The 24,618-nt window shown below is 47.9% G+C and overlaps 1 long non-coding RNA gene across 1 annotated transcript in view; it reads left to right on the forward strand.

Moving 5' to 3' along the window:
• Positions 1–22,980, forward strand: part of LOC136625091 (uncharacterized) — a 47,044-nt gene extending 24,064 nt beyond the window's left edge. The window contains exons 2-3 of the long non-coding RNA XR_010792504.1: positions 1,031–1,220; positions 22,792–22,980. This is a non-coding gene — a long non-coding RNA (uncharacterized lncRNA). The remainder of the gene's footprint in view (positions 1–1,030; positions 1,221–22,791) is intronic.
• The last annotated feature ends 1,638 nt before the right edge of the window (positions 22,981–24,618 follow it).

Consider the following 24,618-nt stretch of genomic DNA (forward strand, 5'->3'; position numbering starts at 1 on the left):
TACTGTGGTGCCCAGAGTGCATTGTGGGAGCTCATTGCAGGACTACAGTGTCTTTAAAGGGAATATATCGACTCTATTTTTGACAGATTAAAATCACATTTGATTTTTTCTCATCTTATTATTTTCTGATTGTAGATATGTATCCTACTGTCTGTATATGACTGCGGGGGCGGCCACCTTGTCGGAGCTGCACTTAGCAGGATTCAGAGATATGCTTTACAGCAGCCTCCAGGGGGATGGGCACAATTGACAGGGGGGGTCATTGGCTTCTGAGGGAAAGTGTTGTGGTCGTGTTCTTTTATCTGTGCACAGAGGGGGAGGAGGTGAGCTGTGACATCACCCATTGTGAATGGTGAATACTGTGTTCTCTATATATAGAGATGATGGCTGAGAAGCTTCTTCTACAGAACAGGAAATGTCAGACTATTATTAGGCCTAGTGGTCAGTGTGCAGGGAGGGGAGGAGGTGAGCTGTGGAATCACCTATTGTGACTGGTGGATCATATGTTATCTATATAGTCACCTCTCAGTGTAATCCTGCCTGTGAGGATAATAAGATGACAGCTGAGGAGAATTTTCCACTACAGAACAGAAAGTGTCAGACTATCATTAGGCGTAGTGGTCAGTGTGAGAACTGCAGGTTTTCAGGATTTTTTTTTTGCTTTACATGAAAACTTGATTTATACAATAGATAAATTTCTGGTGACACTTCCCCTTTAAGAACAAGCATCAGTCATTAATCTTCATTTAGGCCTAATGCACATGGCCGGATTTTTGTTCAGAATCCGCCTCTGGATTCCGCCGCAACACTCCATGGCATGTTATGGAAAAATGATTCTACCTGCACACGAGCGGAAACCAATTCTTGCAAATGAAAAATCGCGGCATGATCCATTGTACTGCACGGGCGGCTTCCATTGAAGTCAATGAAAGCTGTCCGAACCGCAGCCCGTCCGCCATTGACATTGCATACAGGCCGTGAATTCCACGGGAAAAGCAGAAGTTTAAAAAAAAAAATCTGTACTCTGCAGGTCCGATGGCAAGAAAAGCCAGAAGAAGACAGGTCCGTGCGGACCCTGGCGAAGAAGATGACAGGTACGCAGGGTCACCCGCCGCGGTCAGGGCCGGATTCCGGAGCCAGAACCCGGATGTGCCGTGTGTATTCGGCCTTAGGATATTAATGGAGAAGAAAAGAAAAGCATCACAATTCTTACATCTTCTGTAGGTTTAATCAGTAAAATGTTTCTTTACAAGCGGTTTATAAGTTTGAATTGTATTATATGTTGATATAAAATACTGTCATCTATGCTGGGACTTGTAGTTCCCAACACATTGGGCTGTCAGTCAGGTTGAAGTTGCATTGAATGGAAGAAGAGGGAAATATGTGAATGCTAATCTAACCGCTTCCTCCTCCAAGAATCCTTATTCCGAGGTTCCTTCTCATCAAGAATTGAAGATGGAATTGCATTTATTACTCAGGAGATGAATTAGACCCCGCCGCTCGCCTTCCTTAATTTAATAAGGGTGAAAAACGAGCGCGAAGCGTCTGCAAAGATCGTCGCAGAATTCATTGTACATTATAAGGATAGTTTGTGGCAGAATAGGAAAGAAAAGGGTTTCTCCTCTGCCGATAATAAGACACCCGTGTTGTGTGTCATTTCATTGGTGGCTCAGTGGTTAGCATTGTTGCCTTGCATCACTGGGATCCTAGGTTCAAATTTGAGCAAGGATAACATCTGCATGGAGTTTGTGTGGGATTCCTGCCATAAACACTAATAGGTGAATATAGATTATGACCCCCAATGGGGACAGAAAATGTACAGCGCTGTGTAATATGCATGTGCTACATAAAGGTGATTATCAATGATGGATTATAATTGGGGTGACTGCCCCATGCCTGAGGCTCCAGGGGTAGTCCCGGTGACCTCTATTGTAATCTACACTGCTAAGCCTCCAGCTGCAGGAAGGGGAAGGGGTTAAACTCCTTAATACTCTCACAGACGCTCCTCATCACTCCTCTCCCTTCCAAGTACACTGAGTTCCAGGGAGAGGAGTGATGATGTGCAGCAGAGAGGGAAGACTGTGTGTAGAAATGAATTTAACCCCTTACTCTCCAAGAATCCGGAAGTTTAGTGGCAGTGTGGCCAGGCTGTCTACCATGGCTACTCTTCCAATACTCTTTTGGTCTACAGAGAGGGCCCTAGTACTAATTAGGGACACTGAAGATGATGTTACTAATTGGGTAACATTGGAGGACTTATTACTAAGTGGGGTCACAGAGGGGGTCATATTATTAAGTGGGGTTACTGAAGAGGTTACTAAGTGGGGCCACAGCGAATACCTAATTATTATGGGGGCACTGAAAAGTTGATTAGACGTTGCAGCAGTGTGTGGAGAGTAAGCAGAGACAGTCTAAGGAGTTCTAACCGTTCTACATGAGAGTTCAGCTCAGACCAGAAAAGAAGGAGGATGGAGTGCTAGCAAGAAGAAGCAAGAGCTGAGAGACAATGCAGTGGGAAGGTGGACAGAAAGTGTGAGTACCCCAAAGTTACGTAATATCTACAGAGAAAAGTAAAAGGATCAAAAGTTAACATAGGAGTTCCAGCAGCCTAGAGGAAAATAATCAAAGACAAGAGAATTGGCCAGAACCTAAAGTAACTGTAATGCGGTAGAAAGGAAGCTTGATACTTGAAAGAATTTAAGTAACTACAGAGAAAAGCAGTAGGGTAAAGCATAGAGGACAAAAAGGATTCCCGTGCTTATTTACTGTTGGGGAGCCCATCGGTGTTCAGATAGGATACCTGCGCTTAATGCCTGCACTTGTAAGAATCAATGTAACTGAATTGCCTAAGTAAAGTCTACCTCAAAGTAAATTAATTCTGATTGTATTGAAGAAGCTGAAAAATAATTGGTTTCATGTTTTGCACTGTTTATTCTGCCTCCTGGAGTCCCTTCCCATCAATGAACATCTGCACTGAGGTACCACACTACATTTCAGGGAAGAGAAGAATTTTATTTTATTTTTCTCATCTTCATTATTTTGTCCAACACAGACTGGCATCACTGATATGGCTGGTGGGTGTGGGCCCACTGTGCTAACTTACCAGCTAGGCCATCTATCCCTGACAGGGCACAGAAAAGATCTGAAAACCAGAAACACCGCAGAGTACAATAAAATGCAAACAGTAGAGAATCACCACAGAGATGAAGACAATACAAAGACAGGAAGGCACTAGGAAAAATGCACGCAGGAGAACTACAGGACGTAGAGCAAGGGGTATAGTGGAAATAGGAACCAGACTGAATGACTGAAGTAATATACACCAGCACTAAGGCAATGAGACTGAGCTCCCAGCTCAGCTAAATAGGAAGGTAATTGCTAATGCCTTGCAGCTGAACTGAAACATTGAAAGGAGTAACCCCTGCATTACTGGAAAGAAATGTGCAGCAGTGCAGGTTACCATGGAAACCGGACGACACCTACGTCTGCCAGAAATAACAGGAGGCAGGTAAGTCTGGGAAGCAGGCCTAATAGTCACAAACTCACAATTAACATCTTACCCTTCCCGACTCCGTAGGTAGCACCCAAAATCGAAATTATTAGATTTTTTTCCAACTTTGCACCGCCTTCCGCTAGTGAGGGAAAGCAGCATAGCCACTGTGAGCACCATCATAGCCACTCACCTCACAGTGGGTCTGGCTGGTTCCAGGTGAATCTCGACCCAGAGAGTAGAAAATCGAATATAGGCAACTCCAATCAGAGACAACATCACCTGTGATCCACATTAAGTGGAAACTGTTGTGGATTTTCGGCCGTGGAAAATCCGTACCAAAATCCACATGAGTTCCACACAAAAGACCGGGTCAAAATCCACACCATTTTAGTTGAAATCAGCTATGGATCTGCACCAAAATCCGCTACAATTGTAGGAATTTTGACATAGTTTTTGATGTGGATTTGCTTTGCATTTTCCATCAATTTCCGCTATGTGCGAACGCACCGTTACTATGTAGAGAGTGTATTTCAGTGCATTAAATGATAGCTATTATTTAAAGTTATACTAAAGTTGAGCCTAAGTACAAAAAGTTTGGGCAATCGCTCTTATAACACATGCAAGCAAAATTCTGCTAAAGATAGTTCAAAAACATATGGCCTCCTTCACTGAAGCGGAATTCCCTGATGTTCAAGCTGGGATCCGCAGAGGGTGTGGAACCAGAGACATGTGAACACCAAAAGGACATATACCAGTGCTTCATCGACTACAGCAAAACTTTTGACCTTGTTGAACATGATAAGCTGTGGAAATACCTAAAAAAAAATTGGAATATCAGAGCATCTGGAAGAATTGATAAGATCACTTTATAAGAACCAAGAAGCCGCAGTCAAGACTGCCTTTGGTAACACTGACTGGTTTGAAGTCAGGAAAGGCGCCCGACAAGGCTGCATTCTATCCCCAGCCCTGTTTAACTTGTATGCCGAAATGATGATAAGGCGATGCAATCTGGATGAATCCCCAATTGGAGTGAAAATTGGTGGAAGAAATAAACAATCTTCGATCTGCTGACGACACAACTCCAAAGGAACTTGAATACCTAATTCAAAGAATCAAAGAAGAAAGCGAACACAAGGGACTGTATCTCAATGAAGAAATTGAATCAGTCCAAGATTTCACATTCCTGGGATTCAAGATCGATTACAGCGGCGAATCGGGGCCTGAATCAAACGAGGAATCAGCCTTGGCCGTAGAGCAATGCAAGGAATGGCGAAGATATAATTAATGCAATCATTTTTCCAATAACTACATCTGCATGCGGAAGCTGGACACTCAAGAAAGTAGGCAGAAGAAGGATGGAAGCCTTTGAGCTGCCGTGCTGGCGGCGTATGCTGCGTGTACCATGGACCGAGATGGTTAGAAATAAGGCGATCCTAGACCGTGCCCGACGAAAAGTATCACTAGAAAGCAAAATCACCAAACGCTTTCATACTTTGGTCATATGAGCCAATTCCCTGGAAACAACATTAATGCTCGGCACTGTCTGCAGGTCCAGAAGAAGAAGACGCCGAAGAACATGGTGGATAGGCATAATCAAGGGTGACATGAACATGACTGTGGAAAATCTGAAGGAAGCGGCCAAAGACAGGGAAGCACGGTGTATGCTGATCCACAAGGTGACCGAAGGTCGTCGATCATTGAACGCATAAATCATCATCATCATCAAAGTTGAGCCTCTGTATCTAAGCCCACCACAATTTGAAGGTTGCCTTTTTGAATATGTATAACTGTTTGTGGAGAGGTAAGCTCATACGTGGCAGAGTTGTTGTGAATGTTGAGCAACGGAAAAATCTACAGCAAATCTGCACCATTTCGTTGAGCCACAGCCCCACCACCACATGGGTTCATCCAGGACAAACCGCCCAACGTTCGGGTTTCCTGCAAACTGACCTTATAGCAAAGTGAGATCTGAAACAGGTTTCAGCTGGTTTGGTTCGCTCAACACTACTTCCCTTCTTCCAGCCAGATGTCACTTAAAAAAAACCAACAATTAGTCCATAAATGAACGTTTTCAGTGACAAGTCTTAGAAATGTGTTACTCTTAGTAACCAGCAACTAAGTACATGAATCCCGTGAACCGATGCTACAAGATGAGGATGCATGCCCTTCTATGATACGTTCCTCATCCTCATATTACTATGTGTTGTACTCCTTCATGCTTCTGAGGCCGGGCGCACATCACTGTGTTTACCTGCGGCCCTCGTACGAGCATGATGCCAATCCCCATAGTCCACCTTGGCACCTATGCACATGTAAACTGTGCCATGTGAGGTCGTGCCGCTATTTATTTTTGCATGTATATTACATAATAATGAATTGCAGGTGTGAGTAGCCAATTAGTAATTAATTGATTGTCGGCATCACATGTTGCGCCGCGCAATCACAATACGCTCATGTAAGACCGGACCAATATTGGGCTGTGAAAGCATTAAGATGGCTGCGTTACACTTGTTATTTAATGGCTTAATGAGTCTTCATGTGAGGCTTGTGGACACATCGTGTCCTTGGGAAGCGGGACGGGTAGGAATGTTTCCTGGAGCACAAATACAGTCATTATATCCGGATTTTGGTGATTGTTATCTGATGAGAATGTATGCGCGCGTCATGTTATATATTATCACACTTCTTAGGCTGGGTTCCCACGGGGCGGAATTGCAGCGGTATTTCCGTACGGGCTTTCTGCATGTATATTCCGCCAACAATTTTTATCCTGGGATAAAGCAGCAAACTGGACGAGATTTGCAAAAATGTCATCCACACACTGCGGCCGATCCGCGCTGAAATCGACATGCCGTGCGGAATTCAAAGCCGCGGCATGTCAGTTTTATCATTGTTTCCGCTGCGGCCAATTCTTCTCTCTATGGGAAAGAGCTGTCCGCAGCGGAATAAGCCGCTTGAAAACCCGCGCCAAAACCCACGGGACTTTAAGTGGCGGAAATCTCGCTGAATTTCCGTGTAGCTCCCGCTGCAGACATTCCGCGAGATTTCCGCAGGATTTCTGACCCGTGAGACCGCAGCCTTTGGGCTCCCACAAAGGCTGCTGGGAGTTGAGCGGGGGGTTGCAGGTGGGAGTGGGGGGGGGGGAGAGAGAGCTCCCCGTTGTTCCCCACAGCTACCCCCCGCCCCCCCGAATATTTTCGTTCGAGTAGTCAGTTACTTGAAAAAAGCTGTGCGCGATTGCGAAATCGCCCTAAACGAGTACGTTCGCTCATCTCTAGTGTTTAGCATTAGAAAGTCCCATTGACATTCATGTTAAAAAAATGAAGTGTGCATGAGCCGTATAATGACTGGTTCTTACAGAAGAGTAATGTTGGGCGTTGTCCACCTGTGAGGGTCTATCACAGACTTCTGGGTTGCAGTTTGATGAATGAGCTCTTTCTTTGAGAAGGGCTTTGGACCCACATTCGATTGCCCTGTGTTGCGTTCTTCTCCGATGCGCCGTACAGACCGTTGGGCATTCTTGCTTGATGAGTCTTCGATTCCCCTTGAGTATCACCCAAATGAATGGATTACTCCAACAGAGATGCCGCTGGATAAAGATACAAAGAGGAGGAAATTGTGTCATAATCCATGATGGGAGCAGTTGGATTACCAAGCCTCCTCGGGCCGCTTATCTCTGCGCTGACCTTGGGCGTTAAGGTTTATGACTTACTTGCTGGTTTTATGATGAAGGAAGGCGACAGACACACTTGGGAATCACCTTGTGATATAAGGTGTCACCTATATTCTGGATATCTACAGTAAGGGAATCTCTACACCTGTTAAAATGTTATTCTTTACTCTTTTTGGGCGTTGGCCATAACCAGCACCGCCCCTACCTCCTCCTACCACCAGGCGTGGCCGTCCCCCGCTGCGTCCTCCGTGTTGTCTGCGGCAGCCACCGCATCTCCTGTCAGTTCTCATTCCCGTAGAGTGTTATCACGCACCTACTCAAGCTTTCCAGTCCCCAACCAATCCTGACAGGTCCTGGTCTATATAAGGCGACTCGCCCATCAGCATGTGCCTGAGAAATCGGTTTTGACTGCACAAAGGTGCTAGTTTGTGTCTTGTCTGAACTCCTGGTAATAAACCCGTGCAGGGGTGTAGCTAAAGACTAGAGATGAGCGAACGTACTCGTCCGAGCTTGATACTCGTTCGAGTATTAGCGTGTTCGAGATGCTCGTTATTCGAAACGAGCACCACGCGATGTTCGAGTTACTTTCACTTTCATCTCTGAGACGTTAGCGCGCTTTTCTGGCCAATAGAAAGACAGGGAAGGCATTACAACTTCCCCCTGCAACGTTCAAGCCCTGTACCACCCCCCTGCAGTGAGTGGCTGGCGAGATCAGGTGTCACCCGAGTATATAAATCGGCCCCTCCCACGGCTCGCCACAGATGCATTCTGACAGAGATCAGGGAAAGTGCTGTCTTGCTGGAGCTGCTATAGGGAGAGCGTTAGGAGTTATTTTAGGCTTCAAGAACCCCAACGGTCCTTCTTAGGGCCACATCTAACCATGTGCAGTAGTGTGGAGGCTGCTTTTTGCAGTGTTGCACTTTTTTTTTTTTTTTTTGTATATCGGCCCTGCAGAGCATTGCGCCCTGCAGTAATTATACATAGTCCAGGGCCAGTAGTGGTGGTGAGGCAGGGACAGAAGACATATTTATTGAATATAGGCAGTGGGCCTTTCCAAAAACATCTGGGAAAAAAAATCTATTTGGGCTGCCTGTGACTGTCCTCAGTGTACTGGGTCTCTGCTGGGGGTAGTTGTCCTAATTCATACGCAGCCAGCTAAGTGTTACAGCAGGCTTGCGCAAAAGTATTTCCTGGCTCTGCTGTGCGTTGCATAAGTGAAGTCAGCCTCCAACCACAGGCCAATAAGCGGCACATTTAATTACAGCGTTCTGTTTCTGCACTACTGGTAATACACCATGCTGAGGGGTAGGGGTAGGCCTAGAGGACGTGGACGTGGACGCGGGCGAGGACGCGGAGGCCCAAGCCAGGGTGTGGGCACAGGCCGAGCTCCTGATCCAGGTGTATCGCAGCCGACTGCTGCGGGATTAGGAGAGAGGCACGTTTCTGGCGTCCCCACATTCATCTCACAATTAATGGGTCCACGCGGTAGACCTTTATTAGAAAATGAGCAGTGTGAGCAGGTCCTGTCGTGGATGGCAGAAAGTGCATCCAGCAATCTATCGACCTCCCAGAGTTCTGCGCCGTCCACTGCTGCAACTCTGAATCCTCTGGCTGCTGCTCCTCCTTCCTCCCAGCCTCCTCACTCCATTACAATGACACATTCTGAGGAGCAGGCAGACTCCCAGGAACTGTTCTCGGGCCCCTGCCCAGAATGGGCAGCAAGGGTTCCGAATCCTCTCCCACTGGAGGAGTTTGTCGTGACCGATGCCCAACCATTGGAAAGTTCCCGGGGTCCGGGGAATGAGGCTGGGGACTTCCGGCAACTGTCTCAAGACCTTTCAGTGGGTGAGGAGGACGATGACGATGAGACACAGTTGTCTATCACTCAGGTAGTAGTAAGGGCAGTAAGTCCAAGGGAGGAGCGCACAGAGGATTCGGAGGAAGAGCAGCAGGACGATGAGGTGACTGACCCCACCTGGTTTGCTACGCCTACTGAGGACAGGTCTTCAGAGGGGGAGGCAAGGGCAGCAGCAGGGCAGGTTGCAAGAGGCAGTGCGGTGCCCAGGGGTAGAGGCAGGGCCAGACCGAATAATCCACCAACTGTTTCCCAAAGCGCCCCCTCGCGCCATGCCACCCTGCAGAGGCCGAGGTGCTCAAAGGTCTGGCAGTTTTTCACTGAGAGTGCAGACGACCGATGAACAGTGGTGTGCAACCTGTGTCGCGCCAAGATCAGCCGGGGAGCCACCACCACCAGCCTCACCACCACCAGCATGCGCAGACATATGATGGCCAAGCACCCCACAAGGTGGGACGAAGGCCGTTCACCGCCTCCGGTTTGCACCGCTGCCTCTCCCCCTGTGCCCCAACCTACCACTGAGATCCCACCCCCCTCTCAGGATACAGGCACTACCGTCTCCTGGCCTGCACCCACACCCTCACCTCCGCTGTCCTCGGCCCCATCCACCAATGTCTGTCAGCGCACCGTCCAGCCGTCGCTAGCGCAAGTGTTGGAGCGCAAGCACAAGTACGCCGCCACGCACCCGCACGCTCAAGCGTTAAACGTGCACATAGCCAAATTTATCAGCCTGGAGATGCTGCCGTATAGGGTTGTGGAAACAGAGGCTTTCAAAAGTATGATGGCGGCGGCGGCCCCGCGCTACTCAGTTCCCAGTCGCCACTACTTTTCCCGATGTGCCGTCCCAGCCCTGCACGACCACGTCTCCCGCAACATTGTACGCGCCCTCACCAATGCGCTTACTGCCAAGGTCCACTTAACAACAGACACGTGGACAAGCACAGGCGGGCAGGGCCACTACATCTCCCTGACGGCACATTGGGTGAATTTAGTGGAGGCTGGGACAGAGTCAGAGCCTGGGACCGCTCACGTCCTACCCACCCCCAGAATTGCAGGCCCCAGCTCGGTGGTGGTATCTGCGGCGGTGTATGCTTCCTCCACTAAACCACCCTCCTCCTCCTCCTCCTCCTCCTCCGCAACCTCTGTCTCGCAATCAAGATGTGTCAGCAGCAGCATGTCGGCAGCAGTCAGTGTCGTGCGGCATGGCAGCACAGCAGTGGGCAAGCGTCAGCAGGCCGTGCTGAAACTACTCAGCTTAGGAGATAAGAGGCACACGGCCCACGAACTGCTGCAGGGTCTGACAGAGCAGACCGACCGCTGGCTTGCGCCGCTGAGCCTCCAACCGGGCATGGTCGTGTGTGACAACGGCTGTAACCTGGTGGCGGCTCTGCAGCTCGGCAGCCTCACGCACGTGCCATGCCTGGCCCACGTCTTTAATTTGGTGGTTCAGCGCTTTCTGAAAAGCTACCTACGCTTGTCAGACCTGCTCGGAAAGGTGCGCCGGCTCTGCGCACATTTCCGCAAGTCCCACACGGACGCTGCCACCCTGCGCACCCTGCAACATTGGTTTCATCTGCCCGTGCACCGACTGCTGTGCGACGTGCCCACATGGTGGAACTCTACGCTCCACATGTTGGCCAGGCTCTATGAGCAGCGTAGAGCTATAGTGGAATACCAACTCCAACATGGGCGGCGCAGTGGGAGTCAGCCTCCTCAATTCTTTACAGAAGAGTGGGCCTGGTTGGCAGACATCTGCCAGGTCCTTAGAAACTTTGAGGAGTCTACCCAGATGGTGAGCGGCGATGCTGCAATCATTAGCGTCACCATTCCTCTGCTATGCCTCTTGAGAAGTTCCCTGCAAAGCATAAAGGCAGCCGCTTTGCGCTCGGAAACAGAGCCGGGGGAAGACAGTATGTCGCTGGATAGTCAGAGCACCCTCCTGTCTATATCTCAGCACGTTGAGGAGGAGGAGGAGGAGCATGAGGAGGATGAGGAGGAGGGGGAAGAGACAGCTTGGCCCACTGCTGAGGGTACCCATGCTGCTTGCCTGTCATCCTTTCAGCGTGTATGGCCTGAGGAGGAGGAGGAGGATCCTGAAAGTGATCTTCCTAGTGAGGACAGCCATGTGTTGCGTACAGGTACTCTGGCACACATGGCGGACTTCATGTTAGGATGCCTTTCTCGTGACCCTCGCGTTACACGCATTCTGGCCACTACGGATTACTGGGTGTACACACTGCTCGACCCACGGTATAAGGAGAACTTTTCCACTCTGATTCCCGAAGAGGAAAGGGGTTCGAGAGTGATGCTATACCACAGGACCCTGGCGGACAAGTTGATGGTAAAATTCCCATCCGACAGCGCTAGTGGCAGAAGGCGCAGTTCCGAGGGCCAGGTAGCAGCGGAGGCGCAGAGATCAGGCAGCATGTACAGCGCAGGCAGGGGAACATTCTCTAAGGCCTTTGACAGCTTTCTGGCTCCCCAGCAAGACTGTGTCACCGCTCCCCTGTCAAGGCTGAGTCGGCGGGAGCACTGTAAAAGGATGGTGAGGGAGTACGTAGCCGATCGCACGACCGTCCTCCGTGACGCCTCTGCCCCCTACAACTACTGGGTGTTGAAGCTGGACACGTGGCCTGAACTCGCGCTGTATGCCCTGGAGGTGCTTGCTTGTCCTGCGGCTAGCGTCTTGTCAGAGAGGGTGTTTAGTGCGGCTGGGGGAATCATCATGGATAAGCGTACCCGCCTGTCAACCGACAGTGCCGACAGGCTTACACTCATCAAGATGAACAAAGCCTGGATTTCCCCAGACTTCTCTTCTCCACCAGCGGACAGCAGCGATACCTAAACAATACGTAGGCTGCACCCGCGGATGGAAGCATCGTTCTCTATCACCATCAAAAACGTGGACCTTTTAGCTTCATCAATCTGTGTATAATATTCCTCCTCCTCCTCCTGAAACCTCACATAATCACGCCGAACGGGCAATTTTTCTTAGGCCCACAAGGCTCACTCATATAATTTTTCTAAACAATTTTTAGACGTTTCAATGCTCATTAAAGCGTTGAAACTTTCACCTCAACCAATTTTTATTTTCACTGGGCTGCCTCCAGGCCTAGTTACCAATTAAGCCACAGTAACCAAAGCGATTAATGGGTTTCACTTGCCCTCTTGGTTGGGCATGGGCAATTTTTCTGAGGTACATTAGTACTGTTGGTACACCAATGTTTTGGGGCCCTCACCTACAGTGTAATCCAATTAATTTTTTGCCCACCTGCATTACAGCTGACGTTACATCAGCTGTGCTGGGCACTGCAATAGGATATATTTATGTACCGCCGGTGGGTTCGAGGGAGCCACCCATGCTGTGGGTGCACACGGAATTCCCATTGCGGAGTTGTACCTGCCTGTGACTATTTATTAAAAAAACGCGGTCTGACTGGGGCATGCAGACACCTTGACAGAATGAATAGTGTGTGGCACATAGGTTCCCCATTGCTATGCCCACGTGTGCAGCTCCTGATGGCGGTGGCACAGGATTGGATTTCTCATTGCTTCTGTACAGCATTGTGGGCTATCGCCCCGCCCCTTTTAAAGAGGGTCGCTGCCTAGCCATGCCAACCCTCTGCAGTGTGTGCCTGCGGTTCCTCCTCATGGTAGACGCACTTATAAATAGACATGACGGTGGTGTGGCATGAGGCCAGCGTGTGGCATGAGGGCAGCTGAAGGCTGCGCAGGGACAATTTGGTGTGCGCTGTGGACACTGGGTCGTGCGGGGGGAGGGGGGGTTGGGCAGCATGTAACCCAGGAGAAGTGGCAGCGGAGTGTCATGCAGGCAGTGATTGTGCTTTGTTGGAGGTAGTGTGGTGCTTAGCTAAGGTATGCATTGCTAATGATGGCTTTTCAGAAGTAAAAATTGTTGGGGGGGGGGCCCACTCTTGCCGGTATTGTGGCTTAATAGTGGGACCTGTGAACTTGAGATGCAGGCCAACATGTAGCCCCTCGCCTGCCCTATCCGTTGCTGTGTCGTTCCCATCACTTTCTTGAATTGCCCAGATTTTCACACAAGGAAACCTTAGCGAGCATCGGCGAAATACAAAAATGCTCGAGTCGCCCATTGACTTCAATGGGGTTCGTTACTCGAAACGAACCCTCGAGCATCGCGAAATTTTCGTCCCGAGTAACGAGCACCCGAGCATTTTGGTGCTCGCTCATCTCTACTAAAGACTGATGGGCCTGGGTGCAAAAGTTTAGCCTGGGGCCCTCGTTACAAGTTTGCTTTATGGTTCATTAAAGAACTCTGCAGAGAACTTTACGCTGCATGACTTGCAGCGCTGGCAGCCAGGGGTGTACCTTCCCTCCCCAAAAAATTGTATATGCGTACACACACATTTATAGACAGCTAATATGGCTTTTATAATACTGCGGGCTCAGATACAGCAGCTCTGCTCTGGCAAGGCTCTAAGTAATGTAGTCCCCATGTAATAGTCAGATACCAGCTCTATGCAGTGATAGTGATTACAGTGCAGGTACCTCCAGTGATCATAGGTGACGTCTCCTCTGATTGGTTTCCCCCTCTCAGTGCCTTCCCATAATCAAAAATGCTAGCTTTTGTATCCCAAACTGCACTAGTGTTCCCCATCGTCCTCTGCAAAGTAATAGTGCCTCAGTACAGTAAAGGTAGGTACACGTGGATGACGTCACTGTGGAAAAACTCAACGGGAATTCTACCTCAAAAATCTGACTTTTTAACGTGGATTTTTGCGCAGATCCACATGCAGAATTTGCCTGCCAGGCTGGGGTCACACGCGGAATGTCTGCAGCGGGGCCGCACGAAAAGTGCAGCGAGATTTCCGCAGCAGAAAGGCTGCTTCAAAACCTGCGCTGTTCGGTGCGGATTTAGAAGAGGCGTTTCAGCCCGTACTCCGCTGTGGAGATCTCTCCCCATAGAGAAAAGAGAATCTATAGCAGAAACGGCGCCAAAGTGAACATGTTGCGGATTTGAATTCTGCGCCGCGTCAGTTTTCACGTGTCTTGTCCGCAGCGGACTGTCGACAGCATGTGACCAAGATTTTTGCGAATCTTGTCTCCTTTGCTGCTTATTCTCAGTTTTAAGAGCGCCTGCAGAATTTGTGTGCAGAGGGTCTGCATGGTAAGTCCGCAGCATTTCCATCCTGTGTGACCCCCAGCCTCAATGGGCAAAATGCCATGTGGAATTTCAGAGCAGAAATGTTTTGGTAACCAAGAAGGAGCGACGTGTGACTTCAGGATGCGGAATGCACAGAAATGAGATTTTCCATGTCAAAATTCCGCACACGTATTTTGCTCATTGACAAGACAAATTGCGCATGCGGATGTGCGGCCACAAGCCGCAGATTGTGACACCTTGTTTACGGCAGATATTATGCAGTCAGAAAACAATACAGTATTTAAGAACAAAGTAATGAGTAACGTTATAATGATAGGCAAACAGTTGTACTTTTACCGTAGATTCACCTGACGCCGACCACAGCTAACTAAATCCTGGGATCAATAACACTTTGTGCGCAATACGAAATAACAGCAACGTGAAAAAACGTAAAGCTCTAAAAAATATATCTTGTTAGACAGAAATATAAATCATAGTCAGTCCTTTAAGGGGTTAACACTCTATTACTGACAGCACGGTCCACTTGGACATCGCGTTTAAACCTCAGCCAATGTGTCTCTGTCCCTATTCACAGCAGGCCTCCTGACTAACTACTTTGTCTCTGGCTGTGTGCACACCTATTTGTTGGAGGCCGGCCACACTTACAGTTGTGTTGTATGGGATTCGCCACTTCCACTGAACCAGGCTGCCTCCAGTCAGGAGTACAATCCACCATTCCTGTTGCTCCTGGTTGCAGTCCTGAGGTCTCCAAAAGGTTGTAGCGGTAACACGGCTGTAAGCAGTCTTTGGCTGGATCCTTTGGTCAGCACTCTTTCTAGCCTCCACAAAAGCCCCTATCACTTTCAGGGGTCCAGGCTCCTCTGCAGACTGTGGCACCTCTCCAGCAGCAGCTTCTCCGCAGACTATTGCACCTCTCCAGCAGCAGCTCCTCTGCAGACTATTGCACCTCTCCAGCAGCAGCTCCTCCACAGACTATTGCACCTCTCCAGCAGCAGCTCCTCTGCAGACTGTTGCACCTCTCCAGCAGCAGCTCCTCTGCAGACTGTGGCACCTCTCCAGCAGCAGCTCCTCTGCAGACTGTGGCACCTCTCCAGCAGCAGCTCCTCCGCAGACTGTGGCACCTCTCCAGCAGCAGCTCCTCCGCAGACTATTGCACCTCCTTCTATAGCTCCCAGCAGCACCTCAGCTCTCATACAGTCTCTGCTGCAGCCACCAGACAGTTCCCAGTGAGCATGCTCAGTTCAGAGGAGCGTGCATTCATCCGCCGACTATTGCACCTCTCCAGCAGCAGCTCCTCTGCAGACTGTTGCACCTCTCCAGCAGCAGCTCCTCTGCAGACTGTGGCACCTCTCCAGCAGCAGCTCCTCTGCAGACTGTGGCACCTCTCCAGCAGCAGTTCCTCTGCAGACTATTGCACCTCTCCAGCAGCAGCTCATCTGCAGACTGTTGCACCTCCTTCTATAGCTCCCAGCAGCACCTCAGTTCTCATACAGTCTCTGCTGCAGCCACCAGACAGTTCCCAGTGAGCATGCTCAGTTCGGAGGAGCGTGCATTCATTCGCCAGTTATTGAACAGGTGAAGTGTTGCTGATCTCTGTGATACATAACAGATTGTTACCATCCCCCACTCACCTCAGCACTCAGCATCCTCTTCGTTAGTCAGTCAGGTCATCTAATGTTTCTGAATAACCACAGATCGCTCATCTATTAACAGAAGCTTCTGATGCGACTTCATCTCCATGTTTAATGGTTAAAACATAAGTTCTATATTTTCCGTACCCTGATTCGGTGTCGCCTGCCCCCACCGCGGCACGGACATGTACCCAGCCAATCACTGGCCGCAGTGATAATTTGGACTTTTGACCTGCAGTTGGCTGGTCATGTACGGCACATTATATCTCTGAGCGATGTAAGTCGGGACTGGCGGAGGAAGGGATTTGGAACGGCTGCTGCCAAATGGGCGCCACATGTCTAGTTACAGACCGCGGCGGCTCTTATACTGTGTGCCGGATGGAGGACCAAGGGCCCCTCTGCATCCGGTGGGAATCTGAATGATTATCGCTCAGTGTAAATGCCGCCCCCTATGAATGACGAATGAGAATTCATTCGCTTCATGTTCCTCTTTCGGTTTTTGCATGCGTAAAACTGAAGGACGGATCGGCCGTGTAAACAGGCAGTATCATCTATGAGCGACTGCCTGTTTACTGTGCATGGAGGTGGACGGCCGCAACAATCTCTATTCTGCTCTTCCTCCATTCACTAAACGATGATCACTGCCGTGTAAAAGCACCCGAACGATCATCGCTGGGATGACTGGTCAGACATCTGTACCCAACAGGTCGTTCCGTGTAAAAGGGCCTTGAGCCAGTATACAGCTAGCAAGATAGAGTATGCATCTGCTGTGAAATATAGTACCGATCGGTCGTGCGAGGTATCACTACATCCGTTGTGTCATAAACAAGAGTCTGTACATTATTGTACGTTGATACAAGAGAAAAAAATACCAAAAAAGTTCATTAAACGAATGGCAAACATATATGACGGGCCGCGAAAAAGTAGGCCGGCGCGGCACTCTGCTGACAGCTCTCCAAAAGAACGTATACCTCTGAGGTCAAGTGAAAGCTGCGCTGTGATTGGTTGCGATGGGCAACAAATACAGATGTTCTTTAGGACAGTTCTTTTGGTGGTGGGGTATTTTTCTGTGGCCCGCCCTATACTTGCCAATCAGTAAGCAGCGAGACACGTGGTTTTGAAAATGGCAGCTGACATTTTGAACGTCTTGTGTCCTTTGGAATATTCTTCAGCTCATTATTTTCAGAGTAATTGGTAGGGGCAGATTATTAGAGGTCGGATGAAGAACGTTGTTCTGAACATATATTCACACACTCAGGGAGCTAATCCGTGGAAGAAGCTGTTGAGGTGGTCTGGCAGAGGGATACGTGCGAGTTTCTTTATCCTTTTGGTATATGAATTTAATTTACTCCTTCATATAGCACATACATATTCTGTAGCGTTGTACTTCCCTTGATTCAGGGCCGGCTCCAGGTGTATGTGGGCCCCTTGGCGATACAAGGAGGGGCCCACTGAGATCTATGATTGAAGGGCGCTGGCTTAGGTATTATAATGATCTGACAATCCCCTTTAGATATAACACCACCTATTACCCCTTTTACATATAAATACCAGCTTTTGCCCCCTTTACATGCAGCATGTCCCCTTATAAATAGGTTATAACATAAAAACAGTCCATACTCCCCTTCCCTGTCGCTCCCCGGTAGCTGTGAGCGGCGCCGCTCTTCTCCGTGGACTTCTGGCGCTCACATGATCACTGCAGGAAATCCCTAGCCTCTTACCTGCAGTGATCATGGCCCGATGTCCACGGGCGGATCTAATTTGCGGAATCTGTGCAGAAGATCCGCAAATCAAGCCGCCTGTAGGAATACATGGGCGTCCGCAAGTGAAATAAAGCATGCGGATTCCGCATGCTTTATTAAATTGCAGACGGGCCGCAGATTCAGTAGGAAAGCAGGAGTTTAAAAAAATAAAAACTCCATTGCACATGTGCGCACATCCTTAGTGATGAAGAGAGAAGATGCAGACGGGTAAGTAGAAGTCCCACAGTGTCCTCTGCCATGGGCAGGGTCGGAATCAGATCCGTCCGTGGACATGAGGCCTAAGTCACATTTTGCATGTGAATATTCTCGCATACAGACATTTCCCAGTGATCAGGATTGTCTGGAGGGGTGTGTGCAACCTGTGCGATCACAACAGCCATCCCTCCTGAAGGGGGCGCCTCAGTTAGTCTAGCACTTAATTCTGATGTCCCGAGCAAATCTTGGGCTAGTTTGTGAGTTATTTTGTCACTATATGTTGGTATTGCGTGGGCACGTTGTAGTGGCTCTTAGGTATTGTGCGGCACTGTACTTAGGCACTGTATAGTATATTATATTCGGAGTGTATGGTGGTGGCAGCACTGGAGGCTGTACGGAAAGATAATTTGGCATCTTGTTAATTAATGCAAACTACAGTATGTCCTCAAAAATCATACACTGTCTTATAATAATTTTTGCCCCAAAAGAGGCGCTGGATCTTATTTTCAGGGAATGTCTTATTTTACGTACCTAGCAGACTCGATCCACATCCCTCGCGCCGCTCTCCAGAGGTCTGCAATGTCCTTCAGTCTTAGCTGCTTGTACAACATCAATTCCTGGTTACGGGATTCATGAATCCCACCTCTAGGAAGCGATGGCTGTGATTGGTTCTCAAGCGCTGCTTAGCCATGATAAGGACGCATCCACCCACATACCTGTGCCACTCACTAACCCTAGCAAATGACAAAGAAAAACCAACATAAGAATAAACCAAAAACCTACAAGAATAAATCTCAGTCCGGAATCTCTGAACCTAACTGAGAGAACCGCTGAGAGAACCATGGAAACCAGATCCAGTTACTCACTCCACAACAGAAGGAACCGAACTGAAATTGACCAGCACAGAACTCAGGCCAGGAGGGAACTAACTGCCCCCCCCCCCCCCCCCCCCGCTCCCTAGTTGCCCCCGGAGTGCACCAACAGCTAACACACCCATCAGAGTCTAAGAAGATACATGCACAGTGAGGATTCACACTGACACAACAGAACCTCACCTTCTTAAAAGGGGCCTCCAGAACATTAGGCCTCGGTCTACCAGGTTTATGAAAGCTTTTCATGAGAAGGTCCCCATTGACATCCGTGGCCAGGACTCTGGTCCATATCCCACCAATGAACCAAATACTGTAGTGTGTTCCTCACACGGCGGGAGTCTATAATGCGACTGATCTCAAATTGAAGATCTCCATCCACCTCAACCGGGGCAAGAGGGGACAAGTCAACCCCAAAATCAAGTTTCCTCTCAGGAAGACCTGATGGAGCCCAATCCTGAGACTGATGAATCTGCTTCATCAAATCCAGCGACACCCTTGATATTACTACACCTTCAGAGAGAATCGGCACCGGAGGTCCATCTGGAACAGCCGGAGCCAAACTCCTGGGCAAAGCATCAGCCCTGACATTTTCACTACCGGGACGGTATGTGAGCACAAGGTTAAAACGTAAAAGAACAAGGACCAGCGCGTCTGTCTCGGATTAAGGCTTTTTGCCGACTCGAGGTAGATCAAGTTTTTATGGTCAGTGAACATTGTCACTTTATGTTGTACTCCTTCAAAGAGATGACGCCACTCCTCAAAGGCCAACCTGATGGCCAACAGTTCTCTGTCCCCTATATCATAATTTTGTTGAGCCGCAGAGAACTTTGGATGAAGGTTCTGCAGTGTGTCCATGACCTGAGAAAGAACAGTCCCCACCCCAATCTCTGAAGTGTCCACCTCTAACACAAAAAGTCTGGACACATCCATCTGCACCAAGGCCACAGCAGTCGCAAAATTTATTTTCAACGACTGAAAAGACTGTAATGCCTCCGGGGACCATTTTGACGGGAAGCAATTCTTTCAGAGAAACCTCGAATGAACTTGCAGTAACAATTGGTGAATCCCAGAAATCTCTGAAGGGCTTTAACATTTTCTGGTCTCACCCAGTCTTGCCCGAACCTTGTCTGGATCCATCCTGAATCCCTTTGGGGTGACAATATGACCCAGAAAGGAAACTTCTTGGAACAGTAAAGACACATTTTTCTCTTTTTGCAAATAATTTATTCTCGCGTAGCGCACGGAGAACAAGACCTACATGAGATTCCAAGTCTGGAGATTAAATAAGAAAATCATACAAATACACAAGTACAAAGTGGATGATAAATTCATGCAGAGCTTCATTTATCAAGGCTTGAAACACTGCAGGCGCATTGGTTAGACCAAAAGGCATAGCCAAGCTTTCAAAGTGTCCTACTGGGGTATTAAAAGCCACCTTCCATTCATCTCTCTTCTTGACCCAAATCAAATTATAAATCCAATTTAGTAAACCAGCTATCACCAGAAAACTGACAAAAAAGATTTGGGATAAGTGGCAATGGATATGGGTCTTGCTTCATAATTTGGTTCAATTCCCTGAAATTTAAACAAGGTCACAACCCCCCATCATTTTTCTTCATTAAAAAAAATCCTGCGGTGAATGGAGAATGAGAAGGACGAATATGTCCCTTTTTTAGGCTGTCCTGAATATACTTGCTAAGGGACTGTCTTTCAGGAACCATTAAGTTGTATTAGTGGCTTTTGGGTAGCCTGAAGCCTGGGACAAGCTCAATGGAACAATCCCTTTTTCGATAGGGTGGTGGTAACCTGTCTGCTCCCTCTTCATAACAAACATCGGGAAATTCCTGTATAAAAACAGGTAATTCACCCACCTGAACTGAGACATACAAGCTCGAGTATAGGAAGAATTCCATTTGATTATATCGTCCTTTTTACAATCCACCACTGGGTTGTGCAACTGCAACCAAGTCAATCCTATCAATTTTAAGATGAACGTCCAGAACAAAATACTCTAAGGCCTCATGTCCACGGGGAAAATAAGAATTAAAATCCGCAGCGGATTTTAACTCTTCTCCCGCGCGCGGATCCGCACCCCATAGGGATGCATTGACCACCCGCGGGTAGATAAATACCCGCGGATCGTCAATAAAAGGGATTTTAAAAAAAATGGAGCATGAAAAAATCTGGACCATGCTCCATTTTCATGCGGGTCTCCCGCGGAGACAAAAATCATATTTTACTCACACGCTCCGGTTCTTCTCTTCGGCGCGGCGCCATCTTCTCTCAGTCGCGGCCGGATCATTTTGCTTCGGCCCGGCGCATGCGCGGGGCACGTCACCGACGTCATCATGCACATCCGCCGAGCCGAAGAAAGAAGATCCGGCCGCGACGAGAGAAGATGACGCCGCAGCGAAGAGAAGAAATGGAGCGGATGGGAGGTGAGTTTATTCTCATTTATTCTTATTTTCAGCGCTCATGTCCGCGGGGCAGGAGGGACCCGCTACGGATTCTACATGGAGAATCCGTAGCGGGCCTGATTTTCCCCGTTAACATGAGGCCTAAAAGTTTCTGAGATAAGAGAGTATTGTCAATAGTGGACACTGGAATAGGGTACTTCAGTGTTTTTACCTCTAAACCCATGCATTTGACTACTTCACGATGGATTAAATTGACACCAGCCCATAATCCAAGAACGCCATCACAGAAAAATTCCCAACAAGCAGAACAGATCTCGGCAGGGAGATCCAACCTGGAGGAAGACATCCATGCAATCTGTGGGCCCAGGGGAAACTTTCCTCTAATCTCCAGACCATCCAGTATCTCATTTTGGAGGATGTTTTACAAAAATAAAAATTTTTGCCGTTAAAAGTGAGGGACCACCATGGGGTCAAATGTGGCCCCAATATATGCGAACATGTACAGTATAAAATTTAATCGAATAGTCGTTCATTTATGCCTCCCCATCTTGGAACAAAATCAAGGCATGGTGGAGGTATACTGACGATGTCTTCTTTATTTGGAGGGGTTCGGTAGTGGAGTTAAGCATCTTCTATAATGAGCTCAACAACATCTTTTCAGATGTGTTCTCCCATGCAGGTTCAGTTCTTTGACGTTGTGATTTGTATTTCAAATTGGGGGCCTTACAACGGACCTGTTTACAAAGTCAACAGACAGGAACAATCTGCTATGTTTTGATAGTTTTCATCCTCCGAATATGGTTAAATCACTTCCATGGAGTCAGCTCCTTAGTAAATGATGAACATATTGACAACTGCCTTTCACAGATGTGTCAAAAATTCCTGAGAAGGGGGTACCCCAATAAATAAGTTACTGATCTGAGCATGAAGGCCCGCTCTACTGTACGAGAGACTCTTCTGGTGGAGACACAAAAAAAGAAGGTATCTGATAGACTTCCATTTGTTACAGCATATGGTCCACTGAGTGGAAGAATAGCCCAAATTATTCGGAAGCATTGGCCAATACTCTCTAGGTGTCATTCGGAGGCGGTTGAATTTAGATCTGCGACAATGATGGCTTATCGCAATGGGAGGAATTTGAGAGAACGGTTGGTCTGTATATTCCCTAAATTTAATAAGCAATCACAGAAGCGAACGCTCATCCCTAGCAAGAAAGGGAATTTTCCCTGCTTGGTATGCGCCAACTGCAATAATTTATTAAAGGGGACGAGTTTCTCACATCCTAGGATTGGTAAGATCTATGTTATAAAGGACAGATTTACTTGTCTATCGACATTTGGGATCTATCTTATCAGCTGCCCCTGTGGTTTGCTATATATTGGCGAAACCACCGAAGTAAGATGTAGAATCTCCAAACATAAACGCAGAATGAGGACTGGATGTGTGGATGTCCCGGTGGCGAAACATTTCATCGAGGCTGGTCACATGATCAGTCAACTTAGATATCGAATTATATGTGCCGTTTAGCCCCACAGGGGGCGATAGAGAAAGGAGACTTACATTTTTGGAGTTGAAATGGATTGAATGGATTGAATTAGATATCTTGTACCCAAGGTGTCAATCTTGAATATAACCTTTTAGCGTATCTTTAGGTTAGTGATTCTCTCAGTTGTCTGCTATTTTTATATGAGATTGTCTTATTTATATGATTAATTTTAACTTTTATGTTATGTGTTTTTTTTCTAGGTGATTTCCAGCAGTGACGGCCCGGTGTCTGATTTTTCTCATGGCCTCTCTCCACCAATGGGATTTATAGCAAGACGTTTTGTTTGGGATTTTCTTAAATTATGCGCAAAGTTCCTCCTCCAGTTTGACCTGATTGATCAATAATTTTGGTGTATGAATTGCTAATATAATAAAGTGCTTACGCTTCGATATACTTAATCCATTGTGAGTTTATCGGGTTCTGTGGGGAACAATTTTTACATTTTGAAGGAAGCATACTGTATATACTCGAGTATAAGCTGAGTTTTCAGCACATTTTTTTATGCTGAAAAGGCCCCTACGGCTAATACTCGAGTGAGGTAAAAAAAAAGAAATACTCACCTCCTAGCCGGCGTCTGTGTCCCCGGTGCGAGAATTCTCCCTGCTGTCATCTCGCTGCTCGGCTTTAAATTCCCCCGCCGTCAGCGCTGTGTAAGTAGATGCTGGGATTAGATCAAGCCATGTTTGGCCGCACAGAAAACAACATCCTCCAAATCGGACTCTGCCCCGTCTCCCAGGCTCCTTGGACACAGAACCTAACTGCATGGGTTACTCCGCATTTGCCGATTCCACAGAGAACTCAGGTGTTGGCTTCCAGTATCATTCTCTTGCATGCCACCAATGTGGATAGCCAATGCCATGGCGACATCCAAATGCCCGGTGCCGGATATGAGATCATCAAATCTTTAATTTTATTGGTAATGTCAAAACAAAACTGTCTACGTAAAGCTGGATCGTTCCAATGTATCTCAGTCACCAAGTGCCGAAACTCCACACAAAACACCTCAAAGAGGAATCTGCCCTGATGCAAAGCCTTGATCTTCCCTTGTGCTAATGACACCCTGTCTGGGTCATCGTAAATCAGTCAGAGATCGGAAACAAAACTACTAAGCCTCGGAGGTGGCTGACAAAGCCTTGGAGGTGGGTGATAAAGAAAAGGTCCAAGCCCGTGGTCTCCCTGTAATCACGATCCCCACTCTCTGACTCCCGTTACCCGAATAAATGGGGAGCAATCTAAAATACAGTCTGCAGGATTCTTAAAAAGAAATATACTTCTGTCTGTTATCTGAAAACGGGTCCGGTAAGTCCAGCTTCAGTTCTTTCACTGAGCCCGACTGCATCAGTTACTACCGCTTAATTTCAGAAACCTCAATCTCCGAGGCTCTGAACTGATGGGACAAGGTCTCTATAGCATCCCTAGTACTGCACCCAAGATCCTATGGAACCGTATGGGCTGGTCAGTCTGTAATGTCTTCTTTGTGCATGCGCTAACGCAAACCAAAATATAAAGTTTCTGGCATTGTTCACACCACCCTGCCAGGACGTCCCTGCAATACAAAGAGAAATAAACAAATGAGGGAAACTTTCTGTAAGGGGAACTAGAGGGTGACAACCCCTACCTACTAGTGGACAGTCCGCCATGATAAGGACGCATCCACCCACATACCTGTGCCACTCACTAACCCTAGCAAATGACAAAGAAAAACCAACATAAGAGTAAACCAAAAACCTACAAGAATAAATCTCAGTGAACTTAGCTGAGAGAATCGCTGAGAGAACCATGGAAACCGGATCCAGTCACTCCACAACAGAAGGAACTGAACTGAAATTGACCAGTACAGAACTCAGGCCAGGAGGGAACTAGCTGCCCCCCCCCCCCTCCCTAGTTGCCCCCAGGGTGCACCAACAGCTGACACACCCATCAGAGTCTAAGAATATAAATGCACAGTGAGGATTCACACTGACACAACAATAATCTTGTTATAAGGCCGGAGGGTCACTTCAAAAGTTTTTTTCAAACCCAACATT

Source organism: Eleutherodactylus coqui, chromosome 4 (genome assembly GCF_035609145.1).
Source record: "Eleutherodactylus coqui strain aEleCoq1 chromosome 4, aEleCoq1.hap1, whole genome shotgun sequence".
Lineage (NCBI taxonomy): Eukaryota > Metazoa > Chordata > Amphibia > Anura > Eleutherodactylidae > Eleutherodactylus > Eleutherodactylus coqui.